We start from the raw sequence: 13,934 nt of genomic DNA on the forward strand, positions 1-13,934 counted from the left end.
GACACCGGTGTGTCAGACCCACCATACCTGCTCCGGACACTGCGAGAGGGCTGTACAAGCAATGATCACACGCACGGCACAGCGGACACACCAAGAACCGCCGTGTTGGCCGTCGAATGGCGCTAGCTGCGACGCATTTGTGCACCGCCGCCGTCAGTGTCAGCCAGTTTGCATACGGAGCTCCATCGCAGTCTTTAACACTGGTAGCATGCCGCGACAGCGTGGACGTGAACCGTATGTGCAGTTGACGGACTTTGAGCGAGGGCCAACACCCGGCATCATGGTGTGGGGAGCGATCTCCTACACTGGCCGTACACATCTGGTGATCGTCGAGGGGACACTGAATAGTGCACGGTACATCCAAACCGTCATCGAACCCATCGTTCTACCATTCCTAGACCGGCAAGGGAACTTGCTGTTCTAACAGGACAATGCACGTCCGCATGTATCCCGTGCCACCCAACGTGCTCTAGAAGGTGTAAGTGAAGTACCCTGGCCAGCAAGATCTCCGGATCTGTCCCCCATTGAGCATGTTTGGGACTGGATGAAGCGTCATCTCACGCGGTCTCCACGTCCAGCACGAACGCTGGTCCAACTGAGGCGCCAGGTGGAAATGGCATGGCAAGCCGTTCCACAGGACTACATCCAGCATCTCTACGATCGTCTCCATGGGAGAATAGCAGCCTGCATTGTTGCGAAAGGTGGATATACACTGTACTAGTGCCGACATTGTGCATGCTCTATTTACCTGTATGTCACATCGTTTCAGTTAGTTATGTTTCCAGCTTGACTTAAGTGTTTAGTGGCACGTTTTATACATCAGAATGAAGCATAAGATGATTATAACTACAGAGCTATATAATTTTAAACTGCTTTTTTCAAAATTTACAGGAACGCAGTTGCCCATCTACTGAACAAATGACATAAGCAGGTTCGCAGTTATATTCCGTCTTGGACAAGGTAATGGAAATATTAATAAAAAGCTACAGCTATTCGGTATCTTTTAAGACTTACTAAGGAATTTTGGCTGCTTAGAACATGAATATGGAAAAATACTGTTAAAGTTTGATGCGAAACCGAGCGGTGTGTTTCTAATGACCTGCCACTGTGGAAGATGACCTAAGAGTCGGTCTGTTGCATATGACGAAGACAGACTTGTTTCAGATTCAGCTCAGGAACTGTACAGCAGTTCATGTTTTACACAGAAGTGGTTCTTGGTTCACATTGAATAGAATGATTCACTGTTGCAAGTGAATCGCCGTTCATCTAGATTACTCTCCACACTTCTGTACCTGCTGACAGTCAACATTTTCGTTAGTCGCTGAGACCAGTGACGCACGAGACTCCGTATTGCTCAGCCTGAGGACAAATGGTATACCTATAGAACGACACATATCCACCATCTTGCATAAAAGCAGAGTGCTGATACGTTTATGATTAGACTGTTGTTCACAACCAGCTCTAATGATGCAATGAAATTTCTTTAGTACGGAAATTTTCGATTCTTGATGCCACAGGGAATAATGCTTTAAAGGGAATCTGTAAAGCCAGAAGAATATTACTAACTTAGAAGTTACCCATCAGATGTGGTGTTAAATTACTCAGCAAGCTAGGATCTCTTACATTTCAATCACGTTTTATCTACTCGTTTATAAGACTGTATGCAGTTTCTTAATGATGTTCTATACTCCTAGACAGAGCGTAGGGGAAGGATGCGGGAGACCCGCACCTCCGTACTACGTAAGGTCCTAGTGGAGGTGGTTTGCCATGGCCTTCCTCCAAGCTTAATGGTGATGAATGATGATGATGCTGGCCATACAACAACACCCAGTCATCTCGAGGCAAGTGAAAATCCCTGACCCCGCCGGGAATCGAACCTGGGACCTCGTCCTCGGGAAGCGAGAAAGCTACCGCGAGACTGCGAACAAGTTTCTTAAAATGAACAGCAGCATACATTTAGTGAAAGAAGGGGAAGAGGATGACCATGGCGCTGCTACGACATCCGCAAGTATTCTTTACGAAAGATGCTGCATTCTGCGAAATACATTAAGAAATGGAATCTACGGAAATGGAAGGCGGTAAATGAGAAGCTTGAGGCTTTGAAACTGGTGTTGAAGTTATTTATGGAGAACTCTTTGTGTTCGTTACAGGAACTTTTTCGGTGCACTTACAGGGATATAGCCACTATAAGACTCAAATGACTGTAATGGTACATAATACTGTTGATCTATCAGAAGTTTAGGTCTACTTAGTCATCTTATAGTAAAATGCATTTTCGATTACGAAATTTCTTCAAGTAAAGCGTATAGAGATTTATTTATCTGATATACCTCTCCCAATGAGGGGCACCATCGATTTTCCGAAAGAATTTCCGAGGGAATTCCGTGAGGGTCCTTACTGATAGGCTACGAGCGGCAACTTACCATTACCTTGCTCTGTTGTCAGACTGTAAAATACAGTAAATACTTCTCATATATTTTATTAATAATATTACTATTCTCGATGTTAAAATCTTTGGGTATATGCAGGGTTACATGACTGACATTATGTTTCGTTTGCTTTCAGTAAATTCTGTGTACGTTATGACACATTATATGACGTGTTCGCTGAATATATTTTAAGCAGGTTATTTAAAAAAGGAGTGTAGATTGGGTTTTCTTTAGTGCTTTTCATATCTTAGCACTTTTACTTGTTTTTTATTCCTGTTTAAAACGCCTTTCCGATCCTCATCTTTCAAACCTCCTCCTTTCCATTTTGACTGCACATTTCCTCATAACGCAGCGAGATGCTTTCCATTAATTTAAAAATAGCTATGAATAACTGTCTGCTCTGACATTAACTTAAGTGTGAACTGCGTCTATTTTTTTCTGTTCCTTGTGATGCCAGATCACGTAATTTTCTGTGGAATAATTTATCTTATACACTTCTTAGCGCACTACCAGAGAAAAGTGGGACCGAGAATAGGAGGGTGAAACGAAATGAAACTTGATGGTTTGAGAGAGGGTGAGTCTTGCATTTATTACAAAATCTAGTCAAATTTACAACGTAAGGGGGTGAGTCAAATGAAAACCTTAATATATTTTTAAATGTTATTTATTGTGCAGAAGTGTACAAAGCTGTATCACTTTTCCACATAATCTCCACCACGCTCAATGCAAGTACTCCAGCGCTTACAAAGTGCATAAATTCCTTTAGAAAACAATTCTTTTGGTAGTGTGCGCAACCACTCATGCACCTCGTGGCGTACCACTTCCTCAAAACGGAAGTCCTTTCCTCCCATTGCGTCTCTAAGTTGTCCAAACATATGGAAATAACTTGGGCCAAGGTCTGGTGAGTATGGTGGCTGAGAAAGAGACTCAAAATGAAGGTCTGAGATTGTTGCAACTGTTGTACCGGCTGTGTGGGGCCTTGCATTGTCATGTTGCAAAAGGACACCTACCGACAGCAATCCACGTCGCTTTGATTTGATTGCAGGCCTCAGATGATTTTTTTAGGAGATCTGTGTATGATGCACTGGTGACAGTGGTCCCTCTAGGCATGTAGTGTTCCAAAATGACGCCTTTTTCATCCCAAAAGAGAGTCAGCATAACCTTCCCTGCAGATGGTTCTGTTCGAAACTTCTTTGCTTTTGGTGATGAGGAATGGCGCCATTCCTTGCTCGCTCTCTTCGTTTCCGGATGGTCGAAGTGAACACAGGTTTCGTCCCCAGTAACGATTCTTGCAAGGAAGCCATCACCTTCTCGTTCAAAGCGCCGAAGAAGTTCTTCACAAACAACAACACGTCGTCCTTTCATTTCAGGAGTCACCTGCCGTGGCACCCGTCTTGCAGACACTCTGTAAAACTGGAGGACATAATGCACAATGTGGTGTGCTGACCCATGACTAATCTGTAAACATGCTGCAATATCATTAAGTGTCACTCGGCGGTTTTCCTTCACTATGGCTTCAACTGCTGCAATGTACTGTGGAGTCACAGCTCGTTGTGCCTGACCTGGACTTCCACTCAAGTCACACCATTTGCGAACTTCCTATTCGTAGCCTTGCTGCTATGAAAAACATGCATCACCGTACTGAACCTTCATTCGTCGATGACTCAATAGGTTTCACATCTTCAGTACGCAAACCGAATAACAGAACGCTGTGCACGTAGCAAGTGGAGTGGTCATCTTTATACTGGTACTGCGACAGTATGTGTGCATCTGCACTATGCTGCCACCTACAGGACATTCTGCACGCTATTTGTTGCACGCTTACCAGCTTACATGATAATGGCGCGAAATTTCAATTTGTTATTACGAATTTAAGGTTTTCATTTGACTCACCCTCATATAGGGCAGTAACAGCCCACTTATTAGAATGACGTTGTACCTCCTCTGATATGGATGCATGTTCTGATTCGAACAGGAAGGGTTTCACAAAGCTATTTTATTCTATAGTTTGACAAACTACTCCTCAACTGTTGTAACTCGTCCTCGACGTCACGAATACTCGCACAGTGAGTCGATGTCCAAACTGGTGTCACACATTTTCTATCGGAGACAGATCTGTGGATCTTACTGGCCATAGGAGTACCTCAACATGCAAAATGGCACCTAGGTTGCATCGCATGAGAGGTAATACGTAAGGACACAGGAAGTCCGTGAGTACCGATGTGCTGTCAGAGTGGGCTGAATCTCAACCAATCGTGACGCGAATCCACACGCGATGGGTCTCCATAGCGTGAAGTCAGGAATAGCACGGCCGCCGCGCGGAGTGACGGCGCGGTTAGAGGCGCCATGTCTGATTGCACGGCCCCTCCCGCCTGATGTTCGCGTCCTCCCTCGGGCATGGATATGTGTGTGTTGTTCTTAGCGTAAATTAGTTTAAGTAGTGTGTAAGTCTAGGGACCGATGACCTCAGCAGTTTGGTTAAAAAAATGGCTCTAAGCACTATGGGACTTCTGAGGTCATCAGTCCCCTTGAACTTAGAACTACTTAAACCTAACTAACCTAAGGACATCACACACATCCATGTCCGAGGCAGGATTCGAACCTGCGACCGTAGAGGTCGTGCAGTTCCAGACTGTAGCGCCTAGAACCGCTCGGCCACTCCGGCCGGCAGTTTGGTTCCACAGAAATTCACACACATTTGAGTAGCACAGCTATGTACCTCCAAAACACCAGAAGAAGGGGAAGTCGCCCCTGGTAGCCATCACACTCGCCGTCGGTGGGCATCCGAGGTGGTGGAGAACCGAGACACAGTGCTGGGCGCAATGCGAGGCCGTTCGTCAGCGCTCCATCTGGTCGCTGGAAAGGCAGCCATTTCTGTTGTGGTGCCAGCCCCTGACTCCGCGTGGCACGGTAATTTACTAGTACGCCCACTACTAGTTTCTGATCGAAGGTGTGGGAATATAGGGATTATTCTCGCATGGCAGGCGCTGATGTGCCGACTTGACAGAAAATCCTAGGAAGTTCTAGTCTTACGTTAAATCAGTAAGTGGCTCGAAACAGCATATCCAGACACTCCGGGATGATGACGGCATTGAAACAGAGGATAACACGCGTAAAGCTGAAATACTAAACACCTTTTTCCAAAGCTGTTTCACAGAGGAAGACCGCACTGCAGATCCTTCTCTAAATGCTCGTACAAACGAAAAAATGGCTGACATCGAAATAAGTGTCCAAGGAATAGAAAAGCAACTGGAATCACTCAACAGAGGAAAGTCCACTGAACCTGACGGGATACCAATTAGATCCTACACAGAGTACTCGAAATACTTTCCCCCTTCTAACAGCCGTGTACCGCGAATCTCTAGAGGAAGGTTCCAAATGATTGGAAAAGGGCACAGGTAGTCCCAGTCTCCAAGAATGGTCGTCGATCAGATGCACAAAACTATAGACATACATCTCTGACGTCGATCTGTTGTAGAATTTAGAACATGTTTTTTGCTCGAGTATCATGTCATTTTTGGAAACCCAGATTCTACTCTGTAGGAATCAACATGGATTCCGGAAACAGCGGTCGTGTGAGACCCAACTCGCTTTATTTGTTCATGAGACCCAGAAAATATTAGATTCAGGTTCCCAGGTAGATGCTATTTTCCTTGACTTCCGGAAGGCATTCGATACATTTCCGCACTGTCGCCTGATAAACAAAGTAAGAGCCTACGGATTATGAGACCAGCTGTGTGGCTGGATTGAAGAGTTTTTAGCAAACAGAACACAGCATGTGGTTCTCAATGGAGAGACGTCTACAGACGTTAAGGTAACCTCTGACTTGCCACAGGGGAGTGTTGTGGGACCATAGCGTTTCACAATATATATAAATGACCTAATAGGAAGTTCCATGCGGCTTTTCGTGGATGATGCTGTAGTATGCAGAGACATTACAGCATTAGAAAACTGTAGCGAAATGCAGGTAGATCTGCAGCGTATAGGCACTTGGTGCAGGGAGTGGCAACTGACCCTTAACATAGACAAATGTAGTGTATTGCGAATACATAGAAAGAAGGATCCTTTATTGTATGATTATATGATAGCGGAACACACACTGGTAGCAGTTACTTCTGTAAAATATCTGGGAGTATGCGTGCGTAACGATTTGAAGTGGAATGATCATATAAAATTTATTGTTGGTAGGGCAGGTACCAGGTTGAGATTCATTGGGAGAGTCCTTAGAAAATGTAGCCCATCAACAAAGGAGGTGGCTTACAAAACACTCGTTCGACCCATACTTGAGTGTTGCTCATCAGTGTGGGATCCGTACCAGATCGGGTTGACGGAGGAGACAGAGAAGATCCAAAGAAGAGCGGCGCGTTTCGTCACAGGGTTATTTGGTAACCCTTATAGCGTTACGGAGATGTTTAGTAAACTCAAGTGGCAGACTCTGCAAGAGAGGCGGTCTTCATCGTGGTGTAGCTTGTTCGCCAGGTTTCGAGAGGGTGCGTTTCTGGATGAGGAATTTATTGCTTTCCCCTACTTATACCTCATGAATGTAAAATTAGAGAGATTCGAGCGCGCACGGAGGCTTTCAGACAGTCGTTCTTCCCGCGAACCATACGCGACTGGAACAGGAAAGGGAGGTAAAGTGCCCTCCGCCACACACCGTTGGGTGGCTTGCGGAGTATAAATGTAGATGTAGATGTGCTTGATGCACAATACAGCGATGTCCCTTGTCGTCGTCATAAGCGGTCTACCGGAAACTTGAGGACGAGTACTCCTATGCAGTCCAACACTGGGCCTCTACCCTCACAGCCGAATACCCCGGAAACACGGATACCGCTGGCTTCGACCAGCTGGCCAAACGGCTTCCTGCAACGACGCCCCATTCAAACTCTGTCAGCTGATGATAACTCTGCCTCGCACAAGAGCGCGACACTTCACAGCTGTCACTCGACATCCGACGCCGTTCACACCGCCTTTAAATAGCCTACCAGGTCTGGTAACAACAGTAATCGCAAACAACACCAACGCACTCCGTCGTCCGTTCTAAGTGAAGCACAGAGTTGCTTCTCCAGTCACATACAGTGGGTGACAAAATTACCGAGACCCCTCGTCTATTCGTCATCCTCAGCTGCAACGCTTTACTGCCTGCTGCGGAGCATAACAGGCTAGGAAACACAGTGCTGCCGACACACTGTCAACTTTATATATACCTAGTTTATTGTACACGAAACAAAAGCTGAGAGGAAAACAGTTATCTACGAGCATCGCAGCCAGTAGTAACATCTCGCGCGCTTTCTTATGCGAAACGCATTGCACGTCGCAGGTCGATTTTCAAACTGCTTTTCATTTCCTTTCCCGCTATTCACGACTGACACATTATTTTCTGCATACCTCTTACTACAATTTAAGTGAATGAAAAGATAAATAGGAAATGAAACTGCAGTTCGGTGACATTATTCAAACGTTTTTGACACAGTGTAATAGAAAAGTTGTTTGCGTAACATGGAGATCCGTGAATTAGATAATGCATAACCAATTATCGACTACAGATAGTACTACAGTAACTTCTATCATACCAGATCGAGTCGACAAACGTTTGGTGGGAGCTGTACCGGCACACTTGCAGGACTCACACAACAAAGGATATCCATTGACCGGACTGACTAAAGGGGGTTCTGATCTACATTCTTTCTTACGAATCGCCAGGAGGCACAGTGCAGCGCTATGTTCGAACCACCGCTGACGGTCTCTGCCCACAGCATCTATTAGGGTATAGGCTGACGACATCTGTCTGGTATGGCGGATAGCTGGTGGTAATTCTCTACTTCTTTTAACATTTTCGGCTGATACTGCAAGTAAAATATTAATGTCCATTTTAGAACTGTGAACTACCTGTGTTGTTAATACACTCCTGGAAATGGAACAAAGAACACATCGACACCGGTGTGTCAGACCCACCATACTTGCTCCGGACACTGCGAGAGGGCTGTACAAGCAATGATCACACGCACGGCACAGCGGACACACCAGGAACCGCGGTGTTGGCCGTCGAATGGCGCACCATTTGTGCACCGCCGCCGTCAGTGTCAGCCAGTTTGCCGTGGCATACGGAGCTCCATCGCAGTCTTTAACACTGGTGGTATGTTGCGACAGCGTGGACGTGAACCGTATGTGCAGTTGACGGACTTTGAGCGAGGGCGTATAGTGGGCATGCGGGAGGCCGGGTGGACGTACCGCCGAATTGCTCAACACGTGGGGCGTGAGGTCTCCACAGTACATCGATGTTGTCGCCAGTGGTCGGCGGAAGGTGCACGCGCCCGTCGACCTGGGACCGGACCGCAGCGACACACGGATGCACGCCAAGACCGTAGGATCCTACGCAGTGCCGTAGGGGATCGCACCGCCACTTCCCAGCAAATTAGGGACACTGCTGCTCCTGGGGTATCGGCGAGGACCATTCGCAACCGTCTCCATGAAGCTGGGCTACGGTCCCGCACACCGTTAGGCCGTCTTCCGCTCACGCCCCAACATCGTGCAGCCCGCCTCCAGTGGTGTCGCGACAGGCGTGAATGGAGGGACGAATGGAGACGTGTCGTCTTCAGCGATGAGAGTCGCTTCTGCCTTGGTGCCAATGATGGTCGTATGCGTGTGTGGCGCCGTGCAGGTGAGCGCCACAATCAGGACTGCATACGACCGAGGCACACAGGGCCAACACCCGGCATCATGGTGTGGGGAGCGATCTCCTACACTGGCCGTACACCTCTGGTGATCGTCGAGGGGACACTGAATAGTGGACGGTACATCCAAACCGTCATCGAACCCATCGTTCTACCATTCCTAGACCGGCAAGGGAACTTGCTGTTCCAACAGGACAATGCACGTCCGCATGTATCCCGTGCCACCCAACGTGCTCTAGAAAGTGTAAGTCAACTACGCTGGCCAGCAAGATCTCCGGATCTGTCCCCCATTGAGCATGTTTTGGACTGGATGAAGTGTCGTCTCACGCAGTCTGCACGTCAGCACGAACGCTGGTCCAACTGAGGCGCCAGGTGGAAATGGCATGGCAAGCCGTTCCACAGGACTACATCCAGCATCTCTACGATCGTGTCCATGGGAGAATAGCAGCCTGCATTGCTGCGAAAGGTGGATATACACTGTACTAGTGCCGATATTGTGCATGCTCTGTTGCCTGTGTCTATGTGCCTGTGGTTCTGTCCGTGTGATCATGTGATGTATCTGACCCCAGGAATGTGTCAATAAAGTTTCCCCTTCCTGGGACAATGAATTCACGGTGTTCTTACTTCAATTTCCAGGAGTGTATAATAAGCTCAGACCTATCTCGCAGTAAGAGTTCTAATGTTACCCAAGGAAAAATAAACCGCAAAGTTGCAGGGTGTAGTGGTAGCTAACTTTATTAACAGAGTGTGCCATTGCATTCGTAATAGAGAAACGAATTTTCTAATTTCTCGGATAAGAGTGGCAAACGTATGCCAATTTCTTACTTATTACTCAAAACTGATAGTGTTGACTACAGGTTTTGAACCTTCACATCTGGAGCTATTTGATCTAAAGTCGGCATCTTATTAAAATAATCAATGATGTGCATACGGTAACTTACTGGGGCCTAATGTTACCACATACGGTTATTTGAGATGAAAACTCAGAAAACTGAGCTCTGCTGAATGATGACTATTTGCTTAGCCTTGCTAGGTGAAACGCCACTGGTCAGCAATAGACGGCTCCGATACTAACTTTTACACGGTGCGCACCACTTAGTATTCAGAAAGCAAAGGAATATTTCTCGTTAGCTATGAAAGGTCGAGTGGTGTGGTCGGTTGGTTGATTTGTGGAAGAGGACCAAAACAGCGAATTCATCGGTCCCATCGGATTAGGGAAGGACTGGGAAGAAAGCTGGCCGTGCCTTTTCAAAAAACCACCCCGGCATTTGCCTGAAATGATTTAGGGAAATCACGGAAAACCTAAATCAGGATAGCTGGGCTAGGGCTTGAACCGTCCTCCGCCCGAATGCGAGTTAGTGGTTTCCGGATGGCATATCTCACTTCCACATGAACAGTATTTTCTTATAGATATTCGAAAGTCGGTACTGCTAAGTTCATGCATTTATCCTTACAGGAGAGAGGATGAATGATTCTCTCGACCGATCCTTCATGACATATACTGAAATGAGCAAAAGCATAAAATATCATTTTGGGCCAATCTCAACAAAACCGCATTCAACAATTATGGATGCTGTTCGTAACAGATAATATATCATGATTATATTTGGGGGTTTATGGCGCAGACGTAAACACACTGGGGCGCAAAGTGAGGCCATAGAATCGAGCCGATCTCCCAGCACGTGCATCTTTTAACTCGCACTGATTTGCGCAAGTAAAACATTTGCAATTCGTGTATTTGAAATTCAGAAATACATGGGTGATTTGTTCAGTAACCAAGGAAATATTAAAGCATATGGCTTCTTGCTGGAGATGAACCTTTGTTTCTGTTTCTTTGGATCATTAATTTCAGTAGCATGATAAGCAGAAAAGTGGAGATAATGGACTTGTGCCACTATTGATACAAGCCCTTCATATACGTCAAAATTTCAAATGTCCACTCAACCCTTCCGAATGACGACTCACTATGAGGATTGTTGGACGATTAACCAAAATACACTTCTCTATCGCTAGGTGAATGGAAAACTTATTTCCGTGATAATGTTCTTAGCAGATCGTCATTGCCACGGAGAAAATGGAATAGAAACACTATGAATCGTAGTGTGAATGTCTTCCAAATGGTTCAAATGGCTCGAAGCATATGGGACTTAACATCTGAGGTCGTCAGTCCCGTAGAACTTAGAACTACTTAAACCTAAGGACATCACACACATCCATGCCCGAGGCAGGGTTCGAACCTGCGACCGTAGCAGCAGCGCGGTTCCGGACTGAAGTGCCTAGAACCGCTCGGACACAGCGGCCGGCGAACGTGTTCCAAGGGTGGATCATATTTCTACATAATTTATACAGAAAGGATTTCCTTAGACAGTGGTTACAGCGCGCATAACGTATATATTCATAAATATCAAATACAAGAGTATACGTAATTTATTAGTCCAAATGAGCGCATACTGAAAACAGTTGTCTATGTGTGAAGTGAGAACGTGGACTTGTCATGCCGGTGGAGAGCGCTTCCCGCTGAGCGTTTGTTTCTCGACAGGTACTGAGAATTTTCCCGTAAGCTGTTGCATATTGCATGTCTCAGTCATAAGCAATGCGTGTGCTGATTGTGGGTCGCATAGTTGAGAAAACGCTCCTCGCCATATCAGTGAAAAGTCAGTGTGTGGGGAGCTCCTCGTGCAGGGTCTGCTGACTGGGACGTGCAAAACCCAGGGTCCTCTTACATTCGTAGTCTTAACGAAATAATTATGGAAATACGGAGAATGGAGACATCTGTCTCTTTGAATTGATAATTATGGACACGTTCAGGTGTACCTAGCAGCTTCAAATCTGCGAAACGCTTACGGAACTGAATTGTTGACACGTGCGTGTTTCTCATGGTATTCTCTCTCATGAGTGAAAATTTAATCATAGTTCAAAGTCATATTTGTTAACAGAGAAATAATTCTGCGGAAAACCTAGGACAGAAAGTGTATCCCAGTGTACCATAGCTTTGCGAAACACTCAAAAGCAAGCAAGATCTTGCTGTGTCCAAGAGTTCATTCTACTACCATTCGGTGTTGCATCTCTATCGACTATAGTGACAAGGAGAGAACTGTCTATTTTTAAATGAAGTGTGTGAAATTGCCTCAGTAACATGTTCACAGACTATAGCACTTCACGTTTACATTTAACTGTTTCATGCTACCGGTACACCTACCGCGAAAAGCATTTCTCAAACGTCTGAGGCCAACTGAAGAATATTCTGTGTATTTTAGCTGCATTTGGTCAGCGTGTAAGAGGGAAAGCTTGTTTATCCTCGTTCACCGTGTTGTCAAGTGTCGCGGCTTACTTTGATGCAGGTATATAGCCGGGCGTAAGTGCCGACTCCACGACGCGGCGTCCGCTGCGGTTGAGCAGAGTAGAAGAATGCATTGCCTCCCCTCGACCTCTCGCTGACATGTTTTGATATTACGTCTCTTACACTGACAGTTTGCTTTATGAGGGCTGGGTTTCCTGATAAAGGTCTAATAACGCACTCTGTTATTGCTTTATATTATTGTGCAACGGACCTCTTGTAACGAATTTAACCGGAAACTTATATTGTATTACTTTAGAATAGTCTGCTCGTCAGTTACCAAGTTCCACGATAACGCTTTGCTTCGTTCCTCCACAACTTGCTGACATTAGTAACGAGTTATGGTGCTTTAAAAACGTGGTCTATGGTGCACCAAAATTATATTCTTTTCAATGTGTAGCAAATTAAACTCGAAAGCTGCGACCAGTCTCAAGTTTTAAAAACGACATCGTATATTAATTATGACGTGATGGTTACATTCTTACTTTAATGTCGTTAGAGACGGGGCACAGGTTCGGACTGTTAAGGATGGGGAAGGAAAGTTCAAAATGGTTCAAATGGCCCTGAGCACTATCGGACTTAACTTCTGAGGTCATCAGTCCCCTAGAACTTAGAACTACTTAAACCTAACTAACCTAAGGACATCACACACATCTATGCCTGAGGCAGGATTCGAACCTGCGACCGTAGCGGTCGCGCGGTTCCAGACTGTAGCGCCTAGAACCGCTCGGCCACACCGGCCGGCGGAAGGAAAGTAGCCCTACTTGTTCAAGGGGAACTTCCCGGCATTTGCCAGAAGCAGTTTAGGAAAATCATGGATTTTTTTTTTTTGCTTAATTAGTTTTAGCTGTAGACAAACAACGTTATTGAGTAGAAACTACTAACGAAACTAAGTTCGTTGCTTTACCGACATTCATTCGAATAAAGCTCCAAACGATTTGTCACAGCGTCTTTATATTTGCTATCGGGTCCAAAGATGCATCTTGCAGACGATTTCAAACAATTACTTTGTTAAGACTGCGAATGTGAGAGGATCCTGGAGTTTGCACTTCTCAGTCAGTAGTCGCTGCACGAGGAGCTTCCCACTCCATAAATTTTCACTGATATGGAGAGACGCGAAGTTTCTCTCAATGATTCGACCCACATTCAATAAACACGTTGTGCATGTCTAAGACACACAATATGTAAAACCTTAAAGGGAAATTCTCGGCCCCTGTCGATAAACAGACGCCCAGTGACAAGCGCTCTGCTTATGCATGATAATTCAAAGTTTCTGTTGACATACAGCAGTTTTTTTCACTACGCACTCACCTGAAATAGTAAATTACGTGCCCTATTGTATCTGATATTTATAAATATGGACTACTGCGTCACAGATAGGCACAGCAAAAAGACTGTCACAAAATAAGCTTTCCGCCAGCAAGACCTATGTCAAGAACAGACGAAACACACACACACACACACACACACACACACACACACACACACACACACACA

At 45.7% G+C, this 13,934-nt stretch overlaps 1 protein-coding gene across 1 annotated transcript in view; it reads right to left on the reverse strand.

The window, feature by feature from the left end:
• The window catches only part of LOC126281292 (ras-specific guanine nucleotide-releasing factor 2-like), a 1,771,818-nt gene that overhangs the window by 997,114 nt on the left and 760,770 nt on the right, over window positions 1–13,934 (reverse strand). The window lies entirely within an intron of this gene.

Source organism: Schistocerca gregaria, chromosome 7, assembly GCF_023897955.1.
Source record: "Schistocerca gregaria isolate iqSchGreg1 chromosome 7, iqSchGreg1.2, whole genome shotgun sequence".
In the NCBI taxonomy this organism is placed as follows: domain Eukaryota; kingdom Metazoa; phylum Arthropoda; class Insecta; order Orthoptera; family Acrididae; genus Schistocerca; species Schistocerca gregaria.